Source organism: Gorilla gorilla, chromosome 3, assembly GCF_029281585.2.
Source record: "Gorilla gorilla gorilla isolate KB3781 chromosome 3, NHGRI_mGorGor1-v2.1_pri, whole genome shotgun sequence".
Classification (NCBI taxonomy): Eukaryota; Metazoa; Chordata; class Mammalia; order Primates; family Hominidae; genus Gorilla; species Gorilla gorilla.
The window spans coordinates 118,959,497-118,972,525 of NC_073227.2; the positions used below are offsets into that span (position 1 = coordinate 118,959,497).

The 13,029-nt window shown below is 39.3% G+C and overlaps 2 long non-coding RNA genes across 3 annotated transcripts; one reads left to right on the plus strand and one right to left on the minus strand.

The window, feature by feature from the left end:
- Nucleotides 1-765: 765 nt before the first annotated feature.
- LOC134758346 (uncharacterized) lies at nucleotides 766-4,212 on the minus strand. Its single transcript, XR_010133433.1, has 2 exons — nucleotides 4,096-4,212; nucleotides 766-888 (listed from the first exon to the last, which is right to left on the minus strand). It is a non-coding gene; the product is annotated as an uncharacterized lncRNA (long non-coding RNA).
- On the plus strand, nucleotides 4,150-11,264 carry LOC134758345 (uncharacterized). Of its 2 annotated transcripts, none has more exons than XR_010133432.1 (3): nucleotides 4,150-4,347; nucleotides 6,058-6,250; nucleotides 10,751-11,264. It is a non-coding gene; the product is annotated as an uncharacterized lncRNA (long non-coding RNA). The 2 variants fall into 2 exon arrangements; XR_010133431.1 differs by having other exon boundaries at nucleotides 4,153-4,347; nucleotides 6,087-6,250; nucleotides 10,751-11,254.
- Nucleotides 11,265-13,029: the final 1,765 nt, after the last annotated feature.

Sequence of the window (13,029 nt, forward strand, 5' to 3'; positions counted from 1 at the left end):
TCACTCTCAATGGACAGAGGGCAACCATACAGGGCATGTAAGTGTTGCAATGCCCCGATGATGTGCTGTTGGTCAGCCACCCTGCAAGGGTAGGCAAACAACAGGCCTGTGTCCTTGTCCATAGCTGTTAATTAATGCATACACTCTTGTGACTTCAGCAGCAGCCTGATGTAGTCTACCAACCACCTGGTCAAGGGCACTGAAGCCTCCACCTTCTGGGCTCAAGCAATTCTCCTGTCTCAGCCTCCCAAGTCCTGGGATTACAGGCCTGTGCCACCATACCCGGCTAATTTTGTATTTTTAGTAGAGATGGGGTTTCACCATGTTGACCAGGCTGGTCTCGAACTCCTGACCTCAGGTGATCCACCCGTCATGGCCTCCCAAAGTGCTGGGATTACAGGCATGAGCCACCATGCCTGGCCTGTTTCATTCTTGTAAGGCAGAAATACTTGCACGGTCCCTTACATTCCTACCTCCAAACAATTTCAGAATGCCATGCCCCAGTCCACAAACTCCACCCTTCCATCTGTCACCAAAATCTAAGTATTTTGCAGAGTTAAGCATAATTCAACCTTTATGAAATCTGCCCCATTTAAACTGGGCATGCTAATCATATCCAATAATTTCTCCTGTCACCGTTTGGTTTCTTTTACCTTCTAAAAGCTTTACTTCTGTGATATATGCCTTTCTGATGGAACTATAATTACTGGAACATTGAATTTAATGTCCAGAAACAGGAATAGATATTAGCAGATTAATCAGATATTCATTTAGGTTTTATTATAAAGAATCAATTGATTCAACAACAAAAACTTACACATCTTACACAAAAAAAACACATCTCCTGTTAATGCACCTGTTTCCATGGTTCCTGCCCTAAGATTGTACCTGGAAAAAAGTAGACAAACAGAAGTAAGAACATGGGTTAGAATGGTTTCAGTGCTATAGTTCCAACAAAGTGTGATATGTGTATGATAAATATTCAAAATGGGATTGTGAAAAAAACACCTCTTCCAATTAATTTTTTTGTTTTTTTCATTTTTCTTTTCTGTACTAGTAGCATTTACTAAATGCAGTTAGTAGGAATAAAAATTAGTTAAATTAACCAAGTCTTAATGCCTTATATCTGAATCATTTATTTGAATGACATCAAGACTGAGAGAATAAGTTTTAAAATTTAAACACAATGGTGCATCCGCTGTGGAAAACAGTTTGGTGGTTCCTTACAGTATTAACCATAGAATTACTATATGATCCAGCAATTCTGCTCCTAGGTCTATACCCCAAAGAATTGAAGGCAGGGATCCAAACAGATACTTGTATACCAATGCTCATAGCAGCACAATAGCCAAAAGGTGGAAAGAACCCAAGTGGCCATCAACATATTTCACATTTTGTTTGAATGGATAAACAAAATGTGATATATAGCTACAATGGAATGTTATTCAGCCTTAAAAGGGAACAAGATTCTGATAGTTGCTACAACATGGATAAACCTCAAAAACACTATGCCAAGTGAAATAAACCAGACACAAAGGGACAAATATTGTATGATTCCACTTATATGAGGTACCTGGAGCAGTCAGATTCATGACTGCTGCTTCATGAATCTCACTGCTCCAGGTACCTCATATAAGTTGAATCATGAACCCTCAAATCTAAAATAAAATTAAAAGAAAATCTAATTGTAAAAATAAATTAAGACATTATTACATATAAAAGGATCTACTTTGCTGAGGAATTTATCCAAGCATCCCTTTAAACAGGCAGCTGCTTCCCTCATAAACTTAATTGTTCACTAATGGATCGTTAACACCCCAACAAAAGCTGTTGAGAGCAGAAACACTATTTGGATTTAACCTATAAATTAACTTTGAAAAAGTTATGTAATAATTTTACTAATATCGAGAGAGTCGGGAGGTTATGGGATTGGCTTGGAACCAGTTTCTGGGCTAATTGGAAGGAGGTACAAAGAAGCTTTAGAGAAGCAGCTCAGGAAGCTGGAAGACTGTCCAGCACACAGTCTTGGGCAAGAAATCAGCCCACCTTCACTTCTGTCCTCTTATAGGAGGCACTGGCCCCTCTCAAGCCTCGCATGAGAATTCAACACAGCTGAGGTGAGTTGGGCTGTGGCGGTGAGAAAGCACAGCTGCCTTCCAAGCTGATGACCCGAGTTTTCATTTTAATAGTTCAGCTACCTTTTCTAGTAAACAGTGAACCCTTTGAGGTCAAGGATCAAGTTTTCTTTCTAGCATGCTGTCTTGCAAGTATTTCACACATGCTGGGTGAATAATATTATTTTATAAAAAGTGAATAAATTAATGAATGACTAATAAAAAATGACAACAGAAGGTCCAACAACATGGTTATAAATCAGCTCTGAATTTTTAATATTTAGATCTTTGAGTCATAAAAGTTCAAATGAGCCACACGATTTTCCTTAGAAACACTCCTCAAAGCATAGAGTGAGAAAAAATTGTGTTTAAGTTTATTCTATCTTCTGTTACAAAAGGGATATATTTTCTATTGCTTTTGTAACTCTGCCTTGTACCCAAATGCACCACATTCATAATAAGTACTGTTGACAGAATGAATGACAAGGCAAAAAATAGCTCGCAGTACTTTTCATTTTTTATAAGTGTGGAAAGCATATTAAATCATTTGCTGATTAAAAATATGCGTGTTTTGACTTGCATATGAATCAAATTAACATACATAAATCCAACATCTTCACATCACTAGATTCACAGCCATAACCAATATAATTTTCCATGTTTCTTCAAATTCATCAATTCCAGAGTGACATAATTAAGTTATTAGGCATAAAATACACAGTAATGATTTATAACTGAAAACTAACTTTTGTTTTAATTCAATGATCATTTATCCTCTAAAAGTAAAAACAGTACAAGATCATTGAAAATCTAAGACTTTTTTTTTTTTTAAATAAAATAGAGATGGGGTTTCACTATGTTCACCAGGCTGGTCTCATTGAACTCCTGACCTCAAGTGGTCCTCCCGCCAAGGCCTCCCAAAGTGCTGGAATTACAGGCATGAGCCACTGCGCCTGGCCGAAAATCTAAGATTTTATGTTGAATTTAGCTCTATAAATACTTACTACCACTAAGGGAAACTAAAGTTTGAGGTATAGAACAAGAACTCTTATCCCTCAGTATGATTAATTCCTATAAATGAAAGTACTATGTTGAATCCTAGCACCTTGCTGAGTTGTATAGCCCCAGAAATGTGCAAGCTTCCTGGTTGCAGTTTCCATAACTTCACCTCCTACCTGCCTCTTTACTCTAGCTGGTCCATCCCCACCTTCTTTTCTCCAAGACTCTGGTTTAGGGCAGGGAAGACTCTCTGGGAACCAGACAAACACTCTGTACACTGTTGCACTAACGGATCAGGCAACGGTCCTGGGAGGAAGAACACATCCAAGCTGCAAACCTGGGTCAGACTACACCAGGTCTGGGCCAAGCCAATTAAGAGGGCCCAAGGGCTGTTATTAAAAGACACTCTGTCCCTTCCTCTTAGCTCTGCAGTCCCTTAGGATTCACCACCACCTGGAGCACCTCTCTAGGATCAAGAAAGTAGCCTGAGTAGAATCTCTAGCACCCAGCCTCCCCTTACAGCCTGCTATTGGTATACATCTGACACTATAAATCTGGCACCATATAAATGCCCAGCACTTTGGTCACTGAGTCCTTCTAGAGCTGCTGGCACTGAGCCTATGAGAGCAATAGGCATTTTTCTAGCAGAATGTTTTCTAACCTTGTCTTGTGATATGAATCCTCCAGGGCTGTTGATATAAACATAGATCCCAGGACCTTTCTCTAAGCATTCATATTTATAGTGGGTCTATTTGGGATCCAGGAATCTGAATGTTTAACAAGTGCCCAGGTAATACTCTTCAGCTGGGAATATTGGAAAATACTGTGTTCAAGCACTCTTCAAAGTGCTCACCCTAGTCTCTTGGTGAGGGGAGTTGCTGTTTGTGGATTTAAACCTTGTCCTCTATGGAGATGATTAAAGTGAGAATGCTGGGAAGTCTATGTAAATCCAAGGCATGCTACCATTACCATGATTACATACCTTTAGCCACAGCCACCAGGACACTAAGCACAGTCTGGGTGAGCCTCTTCTCAATACACAGAGCTAAGTGACTGAGAACCTAGAAGATGGAGTAGGACAAGGAGTGGCCAAAGGCAGTGGAGAGAGGGAGGAGGAGCAAAGCCTGAAATCTGGAAATCAATGCATATGTATTTCAATCCACAGTTGCTTTGGCTGCTGATACAAATCAAAGGAAGAAGGAGGGAGATGCAGGGAAAAAATGTAAACAGCTAGGTAAGTGCAGCATTCTGCTAAACATGAATTTTCAGATATTAAAGAACGAATATCTTAGCAAAGTTATTCATTTATTTATTGAACTTCCAATTTTAGTTTTTAGTACTGCTATGTAAATGAATCTGAGTTGGATTCCTCAACTCAACTAGGTGCTAAGATAAGCATCTGTATGAAGGGATACTCATAAGTTTTATTGATTGCCACTCTGGGAAAAGATTTCTATCCTGCCAGTTTTGCTGCTGACTTACACCATGAATTACAGAGGGATGTAGTTACAGCATAGTCCCCTCACAGACACAAATATCAGGACGTTCCCTACAATATGGATGAAGAAAATTTGCAATGATGCCAGAAATGAAAGAAATGAGTATTGTTGCAGGGTGCTGGAAGATAATTTGGAGATAACAACTACTCTTTTCTTCAGACTTGAACAAGAAGTTGTGAGCTAAATAGTAGCCTGCAAAATCACCTGGCATTAATACAAGGAAAACCTTGCTCCATGTCTCCTTAAAAAAAGATGAACACAGTCTCTGTGATTGAAATATGTGCCTGCATAGCAACAAGGCAATGGACTAGCTTTTTTATCATCCCATCTAGGCCTGTGATTATACAGCGAAATATTAACAATGAATGCAACCTCAGCAAAGGCACATTGTACAAGAAAATAGCATGTATGAGAAAAGAGGTTAAATCTTCTAAATGCAATTATTTAGTAAGAATCCTTCAAGTGTCTGAATAATTTTTTTCTTAAATATAGGAATTTAAAGTTAAGTATCCTCATGTCAGAAATTTATCTTACTCTCTTTAGAAGTTGTGGTTCCTTCTATTATGACAAACTTTCCCAAAGAGTGAGATGCAGCCAGGACAAAGCTTTGGGACAACCAGGGAGTATACTAGATGCCAAAAGTATATTAGGGCCAAATATGCCTCATAGTAGCTTCCCTTGACAGTCACATAAAATATGCAAAAAAGATACTTAACAATTCTCATTTTCAATTATAATGCCTTAGGTCTCATTACTTTTTCCTCAGATCAGTATAAGGAAAAAAGTTCTTCCGTGCTCATCCTGCTGATAAAACTTCAATCACTGAAACTTTCCCTTTAAAACTAACAAGGCTTTTTATCTCCCTCCGTTGGCCAGATAATGATTTTACAGGCCACTCAGAATTACCAGAGAGAGCTGAAACTGGAGCAGCAGAAATAAATGAGATCCCTGTAGATAAACCACATAATTCAGGGCAGTCAGGAGTTGCAGCCTCTTCTCTCGCTTAACCTTGTACCAAGGCTGCTGTGGGTAATTTGATTCCCTGTGTACCTTTCTCTGTCGGAATGGAGAGTGAATTTTAGGGAGATGTCAGACTGGCAGAAGCGGAGACAACACCCTGTGAAGGAAGGAAAACTGCGTAAGGATTTAGGAGATTTAACTGAAATATGCCACCTAAGATCGATTATTTCACTACTCAAAAATCTTAATTTCCCTATCTGAAAGAGAGAAGGTGGCACTGAACCTGTGAGATAGAGATCCTGAGATCTGGAAGGACTCTCTAAAGTCCTTGCTTGGGGCAAGTGGGGAAGTAAGTGGGCTCTGGGCTGTGGTTCTCTCAGAATGATTCTGCTTTGGTCTGTTTACACATCAGGATTTCATGTAAGATTTCATTTTCTGAAAGGTATCCGATGCTAAAGAAAGTTAAAACATCTGTTTCCTTCTAGCTCTACCACCCTCTGATTTTTTTTAACAGTCTATGATAAGAGGAGATGAATGCCTGCTAAAGCGACCAGAAGGCTCTCAGTAAAAAGTATTAACTAGATATCAATAGAATCTGCAAAACGAAGAGGTGCTTGAAAGATGTGAAAGAGGAAACTTAAAGAGAAACCCAGATGGCACATCTCCCTTCCTGGCTAGGTAAGAGGCTGTCTCACTCTTGCTTTCTCACAGTAAAATTTCTACCCTTTCTCCAGTGGTGCTCAACTCTGGCTGCCCAGCAGATCCCCTGTGGTGGTATTAAATGATAGAAGGGTCTGATCTGCCACTCTGGGGATTCTGACTCAACAGACGTGGTTTTTAAGATCCAGAGGTGGTTTTGACGTGTAACTAGGATTGAGAATTTCTGCCTGGCGTCAGCCCTTCGACCTTTAATAAAACTGCTCTCTTAAAAGACATTGATGGTCGGGTGCGGTGGCTCACGCCTGTAATCCCAGCACTTTGGGAGGCTGAGGCGGGAGGATCACAAAGTCAGGAGATCAAGACCATCCTGGCTAACACGGTGAAACCCCGTCTCTACTAAAAAATATATATATATATATAAAATTAGCCGGGCGTAGTGGTGGGCACCTGTAGTCCCAGCTACTCGGGAGGCTGAGGCAGGAGAATGGCATGAACCCGGGAGGTGGAGTTTGCAGTGAGCCGAAATCGCGCCACTGCACTCCAGCCTGGGCGAGACTCCATCTCAAAAAAAAGACATTGATCATTGATGACACCCCACAATGTCAGTTATCATTTTTAGGTAGATGACTCCAAATCTAATCCTCTATAAACAACCACATTCTATCCGGGTGTCTCACCAACTTTTTTTCCAACAACCAGTCTTGCCTTCCAAGATCCTCTTATCTGTAGTGGCCCAACCCTTCTTCCAGTGACTCAGGCTCCCAGTGACTTGAAGGCATCCACGACTGCCATTCCCCGTGCCCCAGAATCCCATCTGCACAAACATAGTAAACCTACCCTTGTATCTGATCCTAAACCAGGTCCTTGCTTTCCATTCCTCCCGCCACTCTTCAAACCAGGCTCCCTTTATTACTTGATAAATTGTTTACAGTCATGTGATCAGAGTGTCATTCTCCCATCTTTACCCATTATGATCCACCCCAATCTGACTTGTTAGCTCCTTATTCAAAACTGCAATGGCTCCCCGCTGACTATCTTTTAAAAACAAACCCCTTCATCTATCTCTTAGATTTCACAATAGGAACCCAATCTAAGTTTCCAGGTTTATCTTTGATTACATAGCAGCATGAACACAATCCACCATCTAAAGAGCATTACCCTTTCTTCTGTAAACATGTCCTAGGCTTTTCAGATCCTATGCCTTTGCCCTTACTCCTCTCTCCACCTAAAATACCCTCCTCTCCTCTGTAAGCCACCTCCTTCCCAATGGCTCTCCAGCTCTTTCCAAATGAATCTGAATGGCAGTAACATTGTGCTTGACTCTTCCGCTGCAGTCATAACATCCTGTCTTGCAGCATGCTTATCTTCTCTCTCCTCGTTTGCTGAGGTCTTGCTTCTTCAGAGCACTGCCCTGTGAGCCTTGTCGCTGTATGGAAAGAGAGTGGGCTTTGGAGCCAGTGATCCCTGTGTTTAAATTCCAGGCTCTACCAACAAACAGCCATTTGAATTGTTAAATTATTTGAACTGTTCAAATTATTTAGCCCTTTCCTGCCTTAGTTTCTCCATCTGTAAAATGGGAATATTAATATCCAATTCCTAGAATTAAGATGAAGTCTGAGATAATGCATGTAAAGTGCCTGACACACACACAAAGGCTTTCAACAAATGGTAGTTCCCATTAATAAATGTCAAACAGAGGCTTGACGGGCTTTTATCTATATTGGAAGGTGACACCCCACTAATCCAGCTTGATGGAACCATTTTCTGTAGATATTCACCACCTGGTCCTTCTTACCTGTTAAGAAGATTACAGGGCTATTTTTATTTTTGAGACAATACTCTGAAGCAGAGAAGTAATAGCTTCCTCCCTATTATCTGTCTGTTTGCCAGTAATAATAAGGATTGGTGTTAATAGTGAAATGACAGGTAGACAAGAACAGGAAGAAAGAGCAGCAAGAAAACTCTAAATTAAAATATTCAGCACTTACTGAGAGACATAAAATATCCACAACTGGCTGGGTGTGGTGGCTCACACCTGTAATCCCAGCACTTTGGGAGGCCAAAGCAGACAGATTGCTTGAGCCCAGGAGTTCCAGACCACCCTGGGCAACATGCTGAAACCTCATCTCTACAAAAAATACAAAAATTAACTGGGGGTGGTGGCATGCACCCGTAGTCCCGGCTACTCAAGAGGCTAAGGTGGGAAGATCATCTGAGCCTGGGGAGGTCAAGGCAGTGAGCCAAGATTGCACCCCTGCGCTCCAGCCTGGCTGACAGAGTGAGACCTCGTCTCAAAAAAAAAAAAAAAAAGCTGAAAACCTTCCAAAATAAATATTATCAAGTTGCAAATGTAGTAAATAAAGAAATAATTCACCACAGTCAGCTAGCTTATTTCAGAGAGGTAGAAGTTATCAAATAATAGGAAAGCCATTAACATAATACATCCAATCATCATGTCAAATACAAAAGAATAGACTTGCTTCTATACATGCTTAAAACATATTTGGTAAGAATCAACAGCAATCCCTGATAATATTATTTTAAGAGGAGAAGTAGAAAAAATATTTACTACATATAAGAAAAAGTATTCGATTAAAACCAATAGCCATCATTATATTTAATAGCAAAACATTAGTGATATTCCATTAAAATATGCACAAAAAAGGAATATTGTTTAATATAGTTCTGAAAGCTGTGATCAATGCAATAACACATGATACAAAAGATATACTATTAACAAAGAAGAGATAAAATGATACTTATTTTGTGACAGTTATTGTACAACTATAAGTCCAAATAAATAACTTGAAAATTGTTTAAACACAAGGGGCTGAAAGTAAGATAGGCAGAAATCAAAAGCATTCCAATATAATTGTAATAATCAGCTAGAAACTTTTAAATGTATGTATATATATATAGTTTACCTTTTCTAAAACAGATTTGAGATGGTTTTAAAAAAAAGCTCATATAGTAGTAAGAAGAAAAAATATATAAAACATCTAGAAGTAGCTTTAATGCATAATGTCTTTCAAATAGTCAAAGAAAAGAACAAAATTTTATTAAGATATATTTATTGAAGTTTGAGAAAATGGAAAAATACACTATGTTCCTGGGCAGAAAGATGTTGATATAAATATTTAAATACTTTCCAAATAATGTAGGTTTAACCAAGACATTCAACAAGTATTTATTGAGCACCCACTGTATACCAAGCAAAATGCTAGGTACTAGGGATACAGTCATGAACAACACAAAGGCTCTGCCCTCCTGGTGTTTCAATTCTTGCGGAGTTGGCACAACAAACAAATAAACCTTAATATAATATAGTGTCAGGTAACGATATGTGCATTGAATAAAAATAAAATAGGGTTAAGGGATAGAGAATGAAAGAAGGGGGATGTGGTCAGGGAAGGTCTTTGAGGGAGTAACATTGGAACAGATACTTGAATAAAGTGTGGGAGAGAGCCATGTGGCTATCTGGGAGAGCAGTATTTCTTGCAAAGGGAACAGCAAATGCAAAGGCCCCAACATGCTACCAGCCTGATATAGTCCAGAAACTGCAAGAAATGTAGTGTTGCACTGGGCACGGTGGCTTACGCCTGTAATCCCAGCACTTTGGGAGGCCGAGGCGGGAGGATCACCTGAGGTCAGGAGTTCAAGACCAGCCTGACCAACATGGAAAAACCCCGTCTGTACTAAAAATACAAAAAAATTAGCCGGGTATGGTGGTGCATGTCTGTAATCCCAGCTACTCGGGAGGCTGAGGTAGGAGACTCGCTTGAACCTGGGAGGCAGAGGTTGCGGTGAGCCGAGATCACACCACTGCACTCCAGCCTGGGCAGCAAGAGCAAAACTCTATCTCAAAAAGAAAAAAAAAAGAAAGAAAGAAAAGAAATGCAGTGTTGCTAAAGCAGAGTGTGTAAAGTGGAGACCTGTGGGAGATGAAGATGGAGGTAATATGAGGGCAGATTGTGCAGGCCCTTGTAGAACAGGACTTTGGGGTGTAAGTCTTGTGGTAGCTGTTTTGACCAGGTGAGGATGTGATCTAATAAGGTTTTTTTAAAGAGCTGTCTGGTCTTGATGCTGAGAATAGACAGGGTACAGGTGAGGCGAAAAGAGAGCAGTAAGAACAGTTAGGAGGTTATTTCAGTAATTCAGTCTGGAAAAGATGGGCTTGTACTTGTATAGTAGCGGTGGAAAGAACCAGAAGTAGATTTCAGATAGATTTTGGAGATAGACATAAAAGATTTGCTGATGGGTTGGGTATGAAGGGTGGGACCAAGGGAGGAATCCAGGTTGGTCCCTTGATTTTTGTCCTGAAGTTACTGGTTAGATCATGGTGCTAATTACTTCACTGGGGAAGACTGGGAAAGGAGCAGGAGCTGGAGATTGAAACCAGGAGTCTTAAGACATGTTAAGTTTGAAATGTCTATTAGACTCCAAGTGGAAGTGGTGATGTTGAGTAGGCAGTTGCTAAAAGATCATGAAACTCATAGAAACATGTTGGGCCATCAACAGATAGATGGAATGTACAGCCAGAGGATTGGATGAGGTCATCCACAGAGAGAATGCAGAGAGGATCCTGGGGCTCACCAACATGAAGAATTTGGGACAAGAAAGAAGATCCAGCAGAGAAGACTGAAAGAAGGCAGCTAATGAAATAGGAGAGAACCTGGAGAGCACAGAGTCTTAGAGGCCAAGAAAGTGGTTTAATATAATCCCTATCAAAGCATTTGTGGTTTATTTTTGTTAACTGACAAAAGGATTCTAAAACATACCTGAAAAGTATAATTCACACCTAGGATAATGGATCATTCTGTCACATTGTTCCTTTTTCACAGCTGATATGAACATGATATTTTCATGACTTTGTAAAATAAAAATGGAATCTAATTTTTTTTTAAAAAACTGCTTACTTATGTAAGCCTTCTGTCTCTCACCGTATAACCCCTCGACTTTTATATGGGGCACACATGTTTCTGTCACTTTCCTGGAGCCCTTGTAGCAAATTAATAAAATGTAGCACATGCTTGAAGAAAAATTTGTCTAGGACATTTTGTTTTTGAGATTCATAAATTGACTCTATTTTACATAAGAATCTATTATGCCATAGGAAGCTTATTAAACCCTTGAGCAGGAACAAATTATTCAATAAATGGTGATGAGATGAATGCCTAGAAATACAAAAACTTTGATTTCTCACTTCATTCCACACACCAAAGTGAATTCTAGATTGGTTAAACATTTAAATATTTAAAAATTTAACAGTAGAAACATTTGAAGAAAACATGGATATTTATTTATAAAACTTCTACAAGGGGGAAGTTTTCCTATACTAGAAATAACAGAAAAAACTATAAAGACCAGCAGATCTATAAAAATGAGAAATTCTATACACAAAACAACTATTAGGCAAACATTAAAATGGAAAAATGTTTTCCATAAAATGTCAAAGTTAATGTAGTTTCTACATAAAGACCTCAGGCAAACAGATATGAAAACTGGTAGGGTCCCTGTTGATAGCTGGCCAATATAATATTTATGAAAGAGATCATTACCCAAAAGAGAAAATTCATCTAGTCAACACATATATGCAAGCATGTTGATCCTTGATAGTAACCAAAGAAACAACACAAAAAAATCGTGCTCATTTTTCACTAATACTATTACTAAAGGTTAGTTTTTTTGTTGTTTTGGTTTTGTTTTTGACACAGGGTCTCACTCTGTTGCTTAGGCTAGAGTGCAGTGGCACAATCATAGCTCACTGCATTCTTGAATTCCTTGGTTCAAGAGATCTTCCCACCTCAGCCTCCTGAGTAGCTGGGACTACAGGCACATGCCACCACTCCCTGATGATTTAAAACAATGTTTTTTTTTTGTAGAAATGGGGTCTGCTATGTTGCCCAGGCTGGTCTTGAACTCCTGACCTCAACGAGTCCTCCCACCTCGGCATCCCAAAATGCTAGATTACCAGTGTGAGCCACTGCACCCAGCCCTAAAGATTTGTTTTTAAAAATAATAATATACATCCTTGGGAAAGGTTCAGTTAAGGGGACTCTCTTTTGTACTGATGATATAAATTTAGACAAGCGATTTGAATTTGTATCAAGATCCCTCAAAAAGTAAAGTCTGTATTCAGTGGGTGACTTGGCATCTCCACTTGTAGACTATCTTAAAGAAATATAAAGCTTTTCATAAAAATAAATAAAAATACATATCCCATTATTTATAATTACCTACAAATGGAAATGAAAGTTTTGCAGATACAGTGGACCTGAAATGGTTAAATTAGAAAACAGCCTTTCCTGTTGGAGCCAGAAAATAATTTCTAATAACGTTACAAAGGAAGCTTCACTGCATGCATTCTTTTGCCCAGTGGGGATCTCTTTGTAGCCCTGACCCCAATCAGTAAGTTACTTTGCCCACCAAAAGAAGAAGAATTTAGCTTCCATCCACACAATGTGGGCACAACCTACAGGCTGCTGACCAGGGAACATGGAGAACCAGATTAAAGGGCTGGAAAACTACAGGATCATGCAAATAGAAAGGGAAGCTTCCTCTGATAACAAACAAGCAGCAATAGGCATTCTTGCAGAGTTTATTGAAGGAAAACAATGTCTCCTTTGCAATAAAATCGATATAGGCTATTATTTTGAGCAAACTCAAAGACAGAATTTCTGCAGAGAAATTAGGGTGAAAAATGAAAGAAAATGACATTCCTGAAAATACTGCCTTAGGACAAGGCTCTTGAGGAAGATCATCAGCAGAACTTAGGTAAAGTCCAAAGCAGGGGAATC